The sequence below is a fragment of the Rhinoderma darwinii genome, chromosome 12 (genome assembly GCF_050947455.1).
Source record: "Rhinoderma darwinii isolate aRhiDar2 chromosome 12, aRhiDar2.hap1, whole genome shotgun sequence".
NCBI lineage: Eukaryota > Metazoa > Chordata > Amphibia > Anura > Rhinodermatidae > Rhinoderma > Rhinoderma darwinii.
Window position 1 is genome coordinate 76,273,079 of NC_134698.1, and position 13,223 is coordinate 76,286,301.

The 13,223-nt window shown below is 45.9% G+C and overlaps 1 protein-coding gene across 2 annotated transcripts in view; it reads left to right on the forward strand.

The window, feature by feature from the left end:
• GNG2 (G protein subunit gamma 2) overlaps positions 1-13,223 on the forward strand; it is an 83,773-nt gene that overhangs the window by 47,517 nt on the left and 23,033 nt on the right. For both annotated transcript variants that reach the window (XM_075844115.1, XM_075844114.1), the window contains one exon: positions 8,498-8,556. The gene's annotated coding sequence lies outside the window, so the exon portion shown is untranslated. The remainder of the gene's footprint in view (positions 1-8,497; positions 8,557-13,223) is intronic.

The window sequence follows — 13,223 nt, forward strand, 5'->3', positions numbered from 1 at the left end:
GCATGATTTTAAAAATGAAGTAATGAAGGGGTCAAAATTCCCCAGGAATCTCTAAGAAGAATTGAAATATGTTAATGTCCTGTAGCATCTTATAGTCATCTTAAGGAATCACTGGGGCATGAACGCTCCCGAAGGAAATGTTTAGATACACTTAATTGGATAATGAGTCAGTATTGTAGAAGAGTGCCCATCTGCCGTGGCAGAACCGTTGGCAATTAGAATGTACGTGAGGCTTGTTTCACACTTGGATTGTAGATGATACGAGATGACAGTCTGGTGTTCTGCGCTAGTTTGGAAAACTTCTTATTTGTGGCCCATATTTCAGTGGTGATAATGATATGGGACGTATGTGCTACCTGGTTGGGTGAAGGCTCCTACATGTAGTGTAATACGAGGGGGGGGGGGGGATACAGATCTATATCTCATACAAGGTCAAACCTGCCGCACAAGTGAAGAGTCAGCACTGTAGGGAAAAACAAGTCTATGAAGAAGTTGGGTCAGCAACTCTATCACCTCTTTGCTTACATAGGAGCAATGTGATGTCTTTCTCATCAGGATTAAAGGGCTTTTCCACTTTAAAGAGGACCGGTCACCTCTCCTGACATGTCTATTTTAATAAATGTATGTAGTAAATTCTGGAACATATTTTCTTAGAACTATGTTGTGCCATTCCTCTGTTATTCCTCCAGGAAATGTATCACTCAATAGACAACTGGGTGTTACCATTCCCCTTGTCAAAGAGGTGTGTCCTTAGTCTCACTCTGTCAGCACTGATTGGACATTGTCAGACTGTGTAGGGACACACCCCCAACTGGTAACACCCAGTTGTCCATTAACTCATACATTTCTAGGAGGAATAACAGAGGAACGGCACAACATAGAGTTCTAAGAAGAAATGCTCCAGATTATATTTTTTAAGGGGAATACAATCTTGTACTAAAACAGACATGTCAAGAGAGGTGACAGGTCCTCTTTAAAGGGGATGTCTCATGAAGACAACCCTTTTTTAAATGCTCTATTACGGCATATAGATGTCATAAAGGGGGGTCCACAGTTCTGATGCTAAACCCATGGCTGATCGAAGGGCCGTCTTCAATTTAAAAAGGGGTGGTCTTCAAGTTCTTAAATCGTTGTCCTCTTCTGTGATAATGTTCAAAATTTGTTTCTTAGTTATACAGTATATGCTACTGGGAAATATTTTATTATAAAGTAGTTGTTCAGCTTTAGTGTGCAGGTCCCTCATGAAAAATGGTTGGTGGTGAGGATAGGGGGCCACTGCTGTCACCCTGAGAACCGTTCACTGTATTCTCATTACTTTTCAGGGGGGTGGAGCCAGGGGCGTAACTAGGAAAGACTGGGCACCATAGCAAACTTTTGATTGGGTCCCTCCCTAGGTGCCACACGCAGCCCCCCTTATAGTGTCCCCTGTAGATACTGCTCCCCTATAGATTGTGCCATACAGCCCCCCAGTAGACAGTGTCATACCCCACTAGTAGCTAGCGCCCCCCACATCCCCCTTGTAGATATCGCCATAAGGCCCCCCTGTAGATAGTACCACACAGCCCCCCTTAGTAGATAGCGCCACACACAGACCCCTGTAGATTCTTCCACACACAGATCGCTGTAGTTTGCCCACACACAGCCCTCCCTCTTGTAAATAGTACCATACAGTCCCCCTAGTAGATAGTGCCACACACAGCCCTCCCCCTTGTAAATTGTGACATACAGCCCCCCAAGTAGATAGTGCCATCCTGCTCCCCCTTGTATATAGTGCCATCCTGTTCCCCCTTTTATATAGTGCCACCCTGCTGCCCCCCCTGTATATTGCCACACAGCCCCCCCCCAAAAAAATATTGTACTTACCTTGCCCCGTTCCCGCGACGGACGGAGCTCTGCACACCCTCCAAGTGGGACGCGTGCGCAGACCAGCGTGATGCAGTGACGTCATCACGCCGGCCTGCGCAGAGAATCTTCCCAGCGCCTTATAGGCTGCAGGCCTAATGTGGCCTGCAGCCTATAGTATTCATTTGTATCTGCGTCCTGAAGGCACAGATACAAGTGAATGTGACTGTCGCTAGCACCGGGGCCCCCTCCGGTACTAGCGACGTCACTGGGCATGAGTGGGCCTGTGCTGCCCGGCCCAAAAATGTTAGGGGCTGGGCAGCGTGGGCCCCGTAGTGGCATCACTACCGCTGTAGCAGCCATGACAGCTGCTAGAGGCGCCATCGGGCATGGGGGTGGCCGTATTGGCGGACGGCATAGGCCCCCTCATGGCGCGAGCCACGTAGCAGCCGCTACGGCTGCTACAGTGGTAGTTACGCCACTGGATGGAGCCTTACACTGCACCCATTGAAATCAATGCACTTGATTTCAATTGACAACTGTACATAATAAAGCCTTTGGCTGTCAGTGCATGCTGGGAGTTGTAGTTTTACAACAGCTGGAGGGCCAAAGGTTGCTGACCCCTGCTCTAGAGCTAGACTTGCTTATTTTTCTGGCTAATAGATGGGATCCTGATGGAAAGAGAATGTCTATACCAATCATAAATAACGTTTAATCATTGTACGATTAAAGGCTCTGCAACTTTCTAATATGTATTTCAATTCTTCACTGCTTGCAAGATCTCTGCTTGCAGCCAATGAATAGGAATATTCTTTTTAACATCCAGAGGATGAAAACTTGTACAAACCTAATACTTACAACTGAGTTTGTTACCAATAAATCCAGTCTAGACAATCCAGACTGATACATTTTATCTGCACTGATACTTTGTATCATATTTAGATCACAGAGGATTCTCTAGATTGCATACAATTGTAGCAAACCCTCAGCTGTGAGTAGAATTAGGTCTGTACAGGTTTTTAGCCTCTGGAGGTAAACAAGAATGCTACCGTTCACTGACTGCAAACCGAGATCTTGGAATTGGTAGGGATTTGAAACACAAAGTATACTCGGAAGTCGGATAACTTTTAATTCTGCAATGATTAAGCTTTATTTCCATAAAATAGGAAAAATTAGACAGCAAGTGGTCCGGATATTTTCCATATGCAGAAATGGAAGTGTCTGGAGTGATGGGACAATGTTAAAACTCCTTATATAGGGTCTTGGGGTGACCTGGGTCACAATGCAAAAAAAATGTGACCCAGAAGTCAAGAACTAATAGAATTGTAATATATTTTGCAGCCGTCTGTTGCTTTGCTGCACTGATGCAGGATATAATAATGTGAGTATTTACACTGTGATTATTCATTTCATCTTCGCTGCTGCTAATGTGTGTTCAGAGGTTGGGGTGACCTTGACAATATTTTCCTCTTTGTACTTTGGACCTGAATTCACTGAGAATATGAAAGCTGATGGAAGTTGGGACAAAATCAAAAGTTCTACAACTTTTTAATACACTGTTCCGGTTCATTTCCTCTCCATCTTTAAGATCTCTGCTTGCTCTCAGGGAATGGAAACATTGTCTTAGCATCCAGAGGCTGAAAACCTATATCAACGTAATACTTAAAGAGGCTCTGTCATCAGATTTTGCAACCCCTATCTCCTATTGCAGCAGATCGGCGCTGCAATGTAGATTACAGTAACGTTTTTGTTTTTTTTAAAACGAGCATTTTTGGCCAAGTTATGACCATTTTTATATTTATGTAAATGAGGCTTTCTAAAGTACAACTGGGCGTGTTTAAAGTTAAAGTACAAGTGGGCGTGTATTATGTGCGTACATCGGGGCGTTTTTACTTCTTTTACTAGCTGGGCGTTCTGACGAGAAGTATCATCCACTTCTCTACACAACGCCCAGCTTCTGGCAGTGCAGATCTGTGACGTCACTCACTTCCTGCCCCAGGTCCTGCATCGTGTCGGACGAGTGAGGACACATCGGCACCAGAGGCTACAGTTGATTCTGCAGCAGCATCGGCGTTTGCAGGTAAGTAGCTACATCGACTTACCTGCAAACGCTGATGCTGCTGCAGAATCAACTGTAGCCTCTGGTGCCGATGTGTCCTCGCTCGTCCGACACGATGCAGGACCTGTGAGTGACGTCACAGCGTGATCTGGCAGAAGCTGGGCGTTCTGAAGAGAAGTGGATGATACTTCTCGTCAGAACGCCCAGCTAGTAAAAGAAGTAAAAACGCCCCGATGTACGCACACAATACACGCCCACTTGTACTTTAACTTTAAACACGCCCAGTTGGACTTTTGCAAGCCTCATTTACATAAATATAAAAATGGTCATAACTTGGCCAAAAATGCTCGTTTTAAAAAAAAAAAAAACGTTACTGTAATCTACATTGCAGCGCCGATCTGCTGCAATAGGAGATAGGGGTTGCAAAATCTGGTGACAGAGCCTCTTTAAAGCTGAGGTGACAATTTTGTCTGATCTTTGAGCTAAACAGCTTGGACTCCATTGCCACATCGCATGCAGTATCACCCAGGATGTTGCATCCATTATCTTCAGGTGGAATTCATTAGTTTTGTTGCCCTGTACCAATGGTGACCTGGGCTCAAATACAAGCAAGGTACAAAGACTTCCTCTGGATGCTCTAGCTTCTTCTTAAACAAAAACATTAGGTTAATTGGCTTGTTATGAACTTGTCCCTGGTGTGCGTGCATAAGGTAGGGAAATTAGATTATCAGTCCCATAGGGACCAATGTGAGTTCCTTACACGCCTCGGCCGCATAAAAAAAAAAGTATAATGCCCCCCACAGTATAATGCCCTATATAGTGCCCCCACACAGTATAATGCCCCTTTAGTGCCCCCATACAGTATAATAATAATATTTAATAATATATTATAACCCCTTCAAGCACACAGTATTATGCCCCTTAAGTGTCACACACCATATATTGCCCCCTGTAGTACCCCTACACAGTATAATGTCTGCTTGGTGGCCCCCACACTGTACAATGCCCCTCTCCCCTGGCTGACACACACAGTCGTCCCCCCCCTTGTAGATAATGCCCCCCTGTAGATTGTGCCATACAGCCTTCCTGTAGACAGTGCCATAATCCCCACCTCTTCCTTGTAGATCTTGCCATATAGCCCCCCACCTCCCCTGGTAGACAGTGCCCCCAAACAAAAAAAGAATTGTTACTCCCCTAGGCCCACGAGGAACTGAGCTGCTCCACGACGGGATCCTTGCATAGGCCGGTGTGATCCTGTAGCCTAGTACAGAGTTTCCCGACCTTTTCGGACTCGAGGCAGCACTGGAAAAATAAAATTTCCTCAGGGCGCCCCTACCAAGAATTGTTTCGAGAAAAAAAGAAAACTGCTAAAAACAAGCACTACACTCTTAGGGTATGTTCACACAGCATTTTTTGTAAGGCAAAAAATCTGCCTCAAAATTTCCTTCAGGAACTGACAGTGTTGACTAGTTTGGCTGACAACTACTATGGTGGCCGGTATCTCTCTCTTGTTATCTGGTTGTATACAGGCAGGTGATATCTCACTTTATCACTAGGGCTAGGCGATATGTGCTGACCACTACTGGCAGCGTAAAAAACAGCTTCAATAGTGCCGCCCTCAGTGCCCCTTGTAGATGGTGCTCCACACTGCCCCCAGTATATAGTGCCACACACTGCTCCCTGTAAGTATTGCAATACACTGCTCCCTGTAGATAATTCCACAGTGCCCCTGTAAGTAATACAACATGGCCCCCTTTAGATAGTGCCACACAGCCCCCTGTAGATAGTGCCACACAGCCCCCCCTGTAGATGATGCCACACAGCCCCCCTGTAGATGATGCCACACAGCCCCCCCTGTAGCTGATGCCACACATCCCCCCTTTGTAGATAGTGCCACATACTTCCCCTGAAGATAGAGCCATTGTGGCTCCCTCTAGGAGGGAAATCCCCAGCCAGACCGTTCCCGTCGCTCTGGTTGGAGATTCCGCTGCAGGAGGTGCCCCTGACGGCACTGCCCTTATATGGACAGAGAATTCAGGGGCTCCATCTATGAGCGGAATCCCCGGCCAGGTCGTCAGCAACGCTTTGGCTGGGGATTCCGGCGCTCCAGGAGGAGCCCCTGACATCCCTCTCCATATATGGACAGTGACGTCGTCAGTGGCTCCTTCTATGAGCGGAATCCTAGGCCAGAGCATCAGCAATGCTCTGGTCAGGAATTCCGCTGCAGGAGGTGCCCCTGACGTCACTGCCCTTTTATATGGACAGTGACGTCAGGGGCTCTGTCTATGAGCATTGGCAACGCTTTGGCCGGGATTCCAGCGCTCCAGAAGGAGTGAACGGCAGAGCAGGAAGCGGATAGTTTCTTGCTCTGCTATAGTATTCAATTGTATCTGCGTCCTGAGGATGCAGATACAATTGAGTGTAGCAGTTGCCGGGACATGTCCCGGGACAGTAATCTGCCGGGACTGCCTTTGTAAATTCGGGACTGTTGGCAAGTATGTACTCGGGCTGCGGCCACATGCTTTTAGTCATGACTTTAATATACTTAAAATTTACAGTAGGGGGTCACTATCCCATATATACTTCTATGTGCATGTTACGTCTCCTTTTTCCGTATTACAGCCATTTATTGAGAACATCTCGCCCGTACTCCAGCATATCATATCCGGGCTGTATTATGTTATCGCCCCGTTTACACCGATGCTCCAGGAAACGGTTTTAATAGCATTTTAATTGGAGTATGGAACATGTGGTCTGTACGTGATGACATCTGTAACCAAGCAATCCTGTCTAGTCTGCACTGGTTTGCATAGGTCAATGTCCAGTGAAGTGTTAGGGATCTATAATATCCACATTAACATGGAGAGATACACGGCGGACAGGTGTTATCGAGCAAATCCCTGCGTCTTAATGTATTTATCTATAAGATACGCTCTCTTGGGCACTTGCAAACAATCGCTATCTGGAGTGCAATTTTTTCTTAATTAGTGTACAGAACTATTTCTTTATAATTTTAGGCTGCTGTAGATTTTTATAGAATGCAGAAAGTTGTGATCACTGTATCTAATTATCATGTAAAAATCTTGAATTTGCCAAATTAATACTAGTATATATATTTTTGAATGTGTTTAATGCATTTTATCCTCCATAGAGGGCAATGGTAAAGCTCCAGAGCAGGTGTAAAGGGTTTGCCAGACACAGGTTCTGTGTCGACGCCCGGGGTTAATCAGCCCTCATCAGCTCCAAGGTCTGCTAGAGTGACGCGATCTGTTACCACTCAGGCTTGCAGGCTGAGGAGAGGGAGAACCTATCACAGCCTGGCCTGACAGTTCTAGCTCCCGCCCTTGGTCTATTTATACCCTCACTTACAGCATGCTCCTTGCCTGTGATTGTCTGGTTTCCTGGCTCTGCGATTCTTGCTATTCACCCGATTGACCGCTGTTCCTTGTTGACCCTGACTTGCCTGACTATTCTCCTGCTCTGATTTACTACGTACTCCCCTGGTTTGATTCGGCTCGTTCACCATTCCCTGTTGCTCACGGTGTCTCCGTGGGCAACTGCCCCAACCCCCCCCCCCTTGCTTCTGTGTGCCCTTGTCTTGTGTTGTCTGTCTTGCACTTACTGAGCATAGGGACCGTCGCCCAGTTGTACGCCGTCATTTAGGACGGGCCGTGCAAGTAGGCAGGGACTGAGTTGCGGGTAGATTAGGGCTCACCTGTCCGTCTCCCTACCCCGATTCATTACAGCAGGAGTCTCTTAACTAATTCTCCAGCTGTTGTGAAACTACAACTCCCATCATGCAGCTGTCAAAACATGCTAGGAGTTGCAGTTTCACAACAGCCGGAGAACCACAGGTTGCTGGATTTTAGCAGAGAACAGTAGCGCTTCTTTTTAAGGGGTTTGGACATCTCCTTTTCATTAGGTTTGGTGGAGAGGGGGGGCCTTTGGAAGGGGGTCCCCAGTGGTCAGCGGTAATTGCTGGGTTCAGTGACAGCGGAGCCTGCAGGATCCACCTGTTATCCATCACATCTAAGTTATGAACTGTCCGAGACACGCAGGACCCGCCGACACTAAACCCGTCAGTCCCGCTGACCTGACAAATTCAGGTCTCTGCGCCAGATATAGCTGCTCTGTATACAGGATACAAAGTAGCTATATCTCAAAAAGTTAAAATAATTTTAAATAAAAAGTATTAAGAAAGTTGCACCAAACACACTGATAGGCTGTTTTTGATTTTTTTTTGGTGTACATAGCCTATAATGTGCATGGCCATATTTAATCTCTGTTCACATTACCTTTAGAGCTTTACGTTTGGCATGGCACCACTGAACATATTTCCCAGACAAGTCTATAAAGCTGCATGTGTCTTAAAAAGAGAAAAATTGTACCGCATATGCCTAGTGAGTTACGCCACGTTCGCCATTTGGATACATTTGTTGCAATTTACGCCATTTTACCCCCATCTTTTAACACTATTGATAAATCTTCCCTCTCGTTACCTGTATTGTAATTGGTTTTAATCACGGGTTACCGTACGTGACTGTGATTATCCGTCATTCTAGGATATTTTATTGCATTTATTTTTTCTTTTGACAGACGAGACTAGAAGAGTTTGGTGAAGAGCGACTCTAAGAAGAATTCTGACCCCTATATTGGTAATTGGTTTTTCGTACAAGTTTCATACATTTTAGTAAATGTTTTTGGTTTTGTTCTTTCAGTTTTTTGGGTGTGGCCCATTTTTCATGTTTTCTTATAAAACCCAGGACTTGTAATATCATAAACTGGGCATAAAGTAACGAGGAGGGCTCCATAGCACAAGATCTGATGAATTATACGGAGGAAAACGCTATACCGGAGCTGCCCAATGGGGCTCAAGAGCCCCCCTGTCTTAAGACACCAGGATAATGAATAGTACATGACAGGTGGGGGGCCCTGTTGCACATTTTGCATTGGGGCCAGGGAGCTTTAAAGGGTAACTAAACGTTCACCAAACTTCTGACACGTCATAGTGACATGTCAGAAGTTTTGATTGGTGGGGGTCCGAGCACCGAGACCCCCACCAATCGCTAAAACGAAGCGGCAGAAGCACCCGTGTGAGCGCTAAGTCACTTAGTTTCTGTTAAGCTTTTTCCAGAAATCGATGTAGCGGTGTACGGACTCAATAGAAAGTCTATGAGCCCGTACTCCGCTACATTGGCTTTCCACTTTGTTTTAGTGATTGGTGGGGGTCTTAGTGCTCGGACCCCGACCAATCAAAACTCCTGAAATGTCACTATGACATGTCAGAAGTTTGTTGAACGTTTAGTTTCCCTTAAAGGGGTTATTTGGGGACCAAAAATTATTAGCAGTGTAGACATGAGGAGCTGTTTGCGGGGGTTTAGCTGCTTTATCTACAAGGTGGGTAGTATTAGGGTTTAATTTAGTCACAGCTAAACCTTATATTATTAGTCCTGTGCATGTCACTATCTGTTCGCCATGGCAACTGTATCGCCTAGTGAGCAGTAGCAGTAGCGCCGCTTATCTCCCGATGTCAGGTCCGGCAGAGTTACACTTTAACCTTGCAAGTATTGTTCCTTACATCTCTATGTCCAGCTGATTGAAGGAATTTTACTACACAATACCAGGGTGGCGCTGTTTCAGAAACAAGCTTAAGGATTGTCCAGGATTAGAAAAACATGGCTGCTTTCTTCTAGAAACAGCGCCGCAAATGCTCACAGGTTGTATGTAGTATTGCAGCTGAACTTCAATGGAGCTGAGCTGCAATACCAGACACAACCCATGGATAGGTGTGGCATGTTTCTGGACGACAGCAGCCATGTTTTTCTAATCCTGGACATGCCCTTTATTAATTCCTCATCATTTGGGGCAGTCGGACTTCCACGAACAGACATTGATGGCCTATGGAACTAATACACCATCGTTATTTATCATAGAAAGCCCTTTTAATTCACAGTAGTCCGACTGATCTCATCAAATGTGAATGAAAGAAATAATAGCATATTACTGACACTTGTTTAGATGAAATTTCAATCCATTTAGTAAAAAATGAAGTTCTGGCTAAATGGATCATAAGCTCTTCTGCATTTTTGATGTTTCACATTTTATGCGCTAAGCAGAACTCAGTTTAGTGAACCTGGTAGAGATATTAGCTGCCGACATCAACTTTTCTTTCTTTTTTTTATTTCAGAATTGGCAATAGACCGGGCCGGCATCACCACCCGGTAAACCCGGGCAAGTGCCAGAGCACACTACCCTTGGGGTGGCCCACTCGACCACCTGGTGCTGACGTTATGGCTCCTCCAGAAGTGGAATCCTCGGCCAGAGCGTTGCCTATGCTCTTGCCAGGGATTCCGCTCCTAGAGGGAGCACCTGTCTAGGAGCGGAATCCCCCCAGAGTGTTTCCGACGCTCTGGCCGGGGATTCCGCTCCTGGAGAATCCCCTGACGTCACTATCCATATATGGACAGTGACATCAGGGTCTTCTCCTTAAGCGGAACCTCCCTCTAGGAGTGGAATCCCCATCCAGGGTGTTTCCGAGACACTGGCCGGTAATTCCGCTCCTGAAGGAGCCCCTGGCGTCACTGTCCATATATGGACAGTAACGTCAGGGGCTCCTCTAGGAAAGGAATCCCCAGCCACAGCGTTGGCAATGCCCTGGATGGGGATTCCACTCCTAGAGGGAGCCCCAATGGTGCTACCTACAGGGATGGGGGCTGTGTGGCACTACCTACAAGGAGGGGGGCTGTAGGTCACTATCTATGAGGGGGGCTGTGTGTCACTATCTACAGAGTGCACTAAATATATGGGGGCACAGATTGGGGGCCTAACTTCTATATGGGGGCATAAACTTCTGTTTTCTGACGTTTTACTGCTGCCTTGAGTTCCCCCACAAAGGGGCCAACTAAGTCTGTGTCGCCAAAGGACCCACATAAACCTGGAGCCGGCCCTTGCAATAGATAAGGGTCGGTTTACAGTCGCCCCCTCCCGTCTCAGGATCAGCCGAACTACAGGGGATGCCGATCTACTGATCTTGTGAAGTGAGGTCCGAGGACACAAACCGCACAAAGAGAAGAGCACCATTCACATTTAGCTATAAACCCCCTCCCCATTGTGTATTCTATTAATAAGATATCTCCTTTGCGGTCCCCTAGTCCTCCTGCGTGCATTATGACAAGAGGTGTAGCTAGGGATTGCAGAGGCAGTAATCGCAACTGAGCCCCAACACTTTGAGGACCCATAGCAGGATTATAAGTGAAGCAATGACTTCTTGCCGTCGTTCTATACAAATGAATATATTATATAATGTATACAGATCCTATATAGCTCGTCATCAATAGATACAGTGACATGAGAAGTCAATGGAGGTTAGGTGGAGGGCTGCGGTCGGAGATGTGAGGACCAAAAATTATTATCCATGTAGTCTCTGCAGTATGTGAGTACACTGCTAATATACATCCGGTCCCCCGTCGCGCTGATTCTGAGATTTTCATTGATTTTTATAACGCTGGCGGGGGACCGAATTTCTAGTCGCACGGTCTTCTGTGATGACGATACGAAAATCAAAAATGTAATCAAAAATTGTAGCAGTGGGTCTGATATGCTCGAGATGGTTGTTTGGGGTTAACTGAAGCCACATCTGAATTTTTTAACCTCTTGAGTCTTTATATCGTTGCTTGACCTCAATTTAACAGTCCTGTGCAAAGAACAAGTGCCGAATCCCTGAACTTCCGGAAAATCAGGTGCCAGATTAAAGGAATTTCACTTTTAATGCCAAATTCTTACGCGTTTATTTTCCATTATCCCATCTTTCTTATTCATGTTGGGCATGACGGATCACTATCCTTAGTATATTGTCATTCTCCTGACTCCTCTTTTTGGCTTATCCGCCCCCCAGAACCTTGTTTTTCTCCCTATTATATCGTCGTTATTCTAATACCTCGCACACAGTAATCCCCTTCCTAGAACGCTAATATTTATTTTATCTGGAAAACACCCTCAGGCCATCTAGTGTTGGGATTGTTCATCGCCTTCTTCCCCCTATGGATACGATCTCACATGTTGATTTCTTATCTCGTGCAGTCAGTTTATTCAGGATGTTTTTGTCCTGGATACAATGAAGGTATTGATCATTTGTTATTGGGGCCTTGGTCGGTTTTTCTCCTTTGATGGGAATGAAAATCATAAAAATATAAAAATAAAACAAGAACGGTTCATTTTGAACGGATGAAAAAGATTTCCCTTGATCGGAAATGATTGTACATGCCATTGACATGAGCCAATGTAATACAATGGTCATTACTGAGAACATTGTAGCAATAATCGGATTGGTATTGAACCATGTTGGAGGAGTAAAAGCTATATGCCCTATTAGGAAGGCTCAGGACCCCCCTCTCAACTAGCCAGAGTAGAAAGCCGCTACCAAGAGGGGCTCCCGCTCTTGAGGACTCAGGGTAACCCTTTATTAAATGGTCGCTCAGTAATTTCAATGTGCGCCATGTAATCCCACATTTCTCCTGTAGTGTCCATTGTGCTCACAGCTTTCCCCCGGCGATCATAAATGATTGCTAGTGATTTTACCTGGCAAAGCTGTCTCAAATATCAACATGTTGTAAAATCTACAGCTGATGTGAAAGGCGGTGCCCGTGTAATACCATTAAACCCTCTAAAATATCACCCGTGTATTGAGATGGGCAGGTGTCCCACTGACCATCGGTGCCTATGATATATCTTCTTGTCTGTCGACACCCTAATAATTTAGGGTCTTTCTTCAGCATCCTGTGCTTTTCTATCCAGTAGAAAAAGAAGAAAGCCTGAGGGAAACCTGACCGATTCATTCAGTGGGGTCCAATGCAAAAAAGATCGGTCAAATCCGTCATGGCATGAAGTCATGACACCAGTGTGAACAGCACGACAGACTATTGGCTTATATAGGATTGTCTAGACTCTATACAATTGTAGCAAACTGTAAAGGATCTGCCAGGCACAGCGGGGTTAACTCCCAGAACTAATCAGTCAGCACCTGAGAATACTTCCCTGAGACTGACTCCTGCTTCCACCATTCAGGCTGGCAGGCTTAGGAGTGGGAGAGCCTATCGTAACCTGGCCAGACTCAGCTAGCTCCCGCCCTCGGTCTATTTAAGCCTGCACTTCCTGTCCCTCGGTGCTTGTTATTGCTTGTGTTTCCCTCCTTGTGGTTTCCTGGCCCAGCTACAGCTCCTGCTATTTTTGATCCTGCTCCATACAGACCCTGGCTTACCGACTACTCTTCTGCTTTTCGTTTTGTACCTCGCACACTCCTGGCTTGACTCGGCTCGTTCACCAC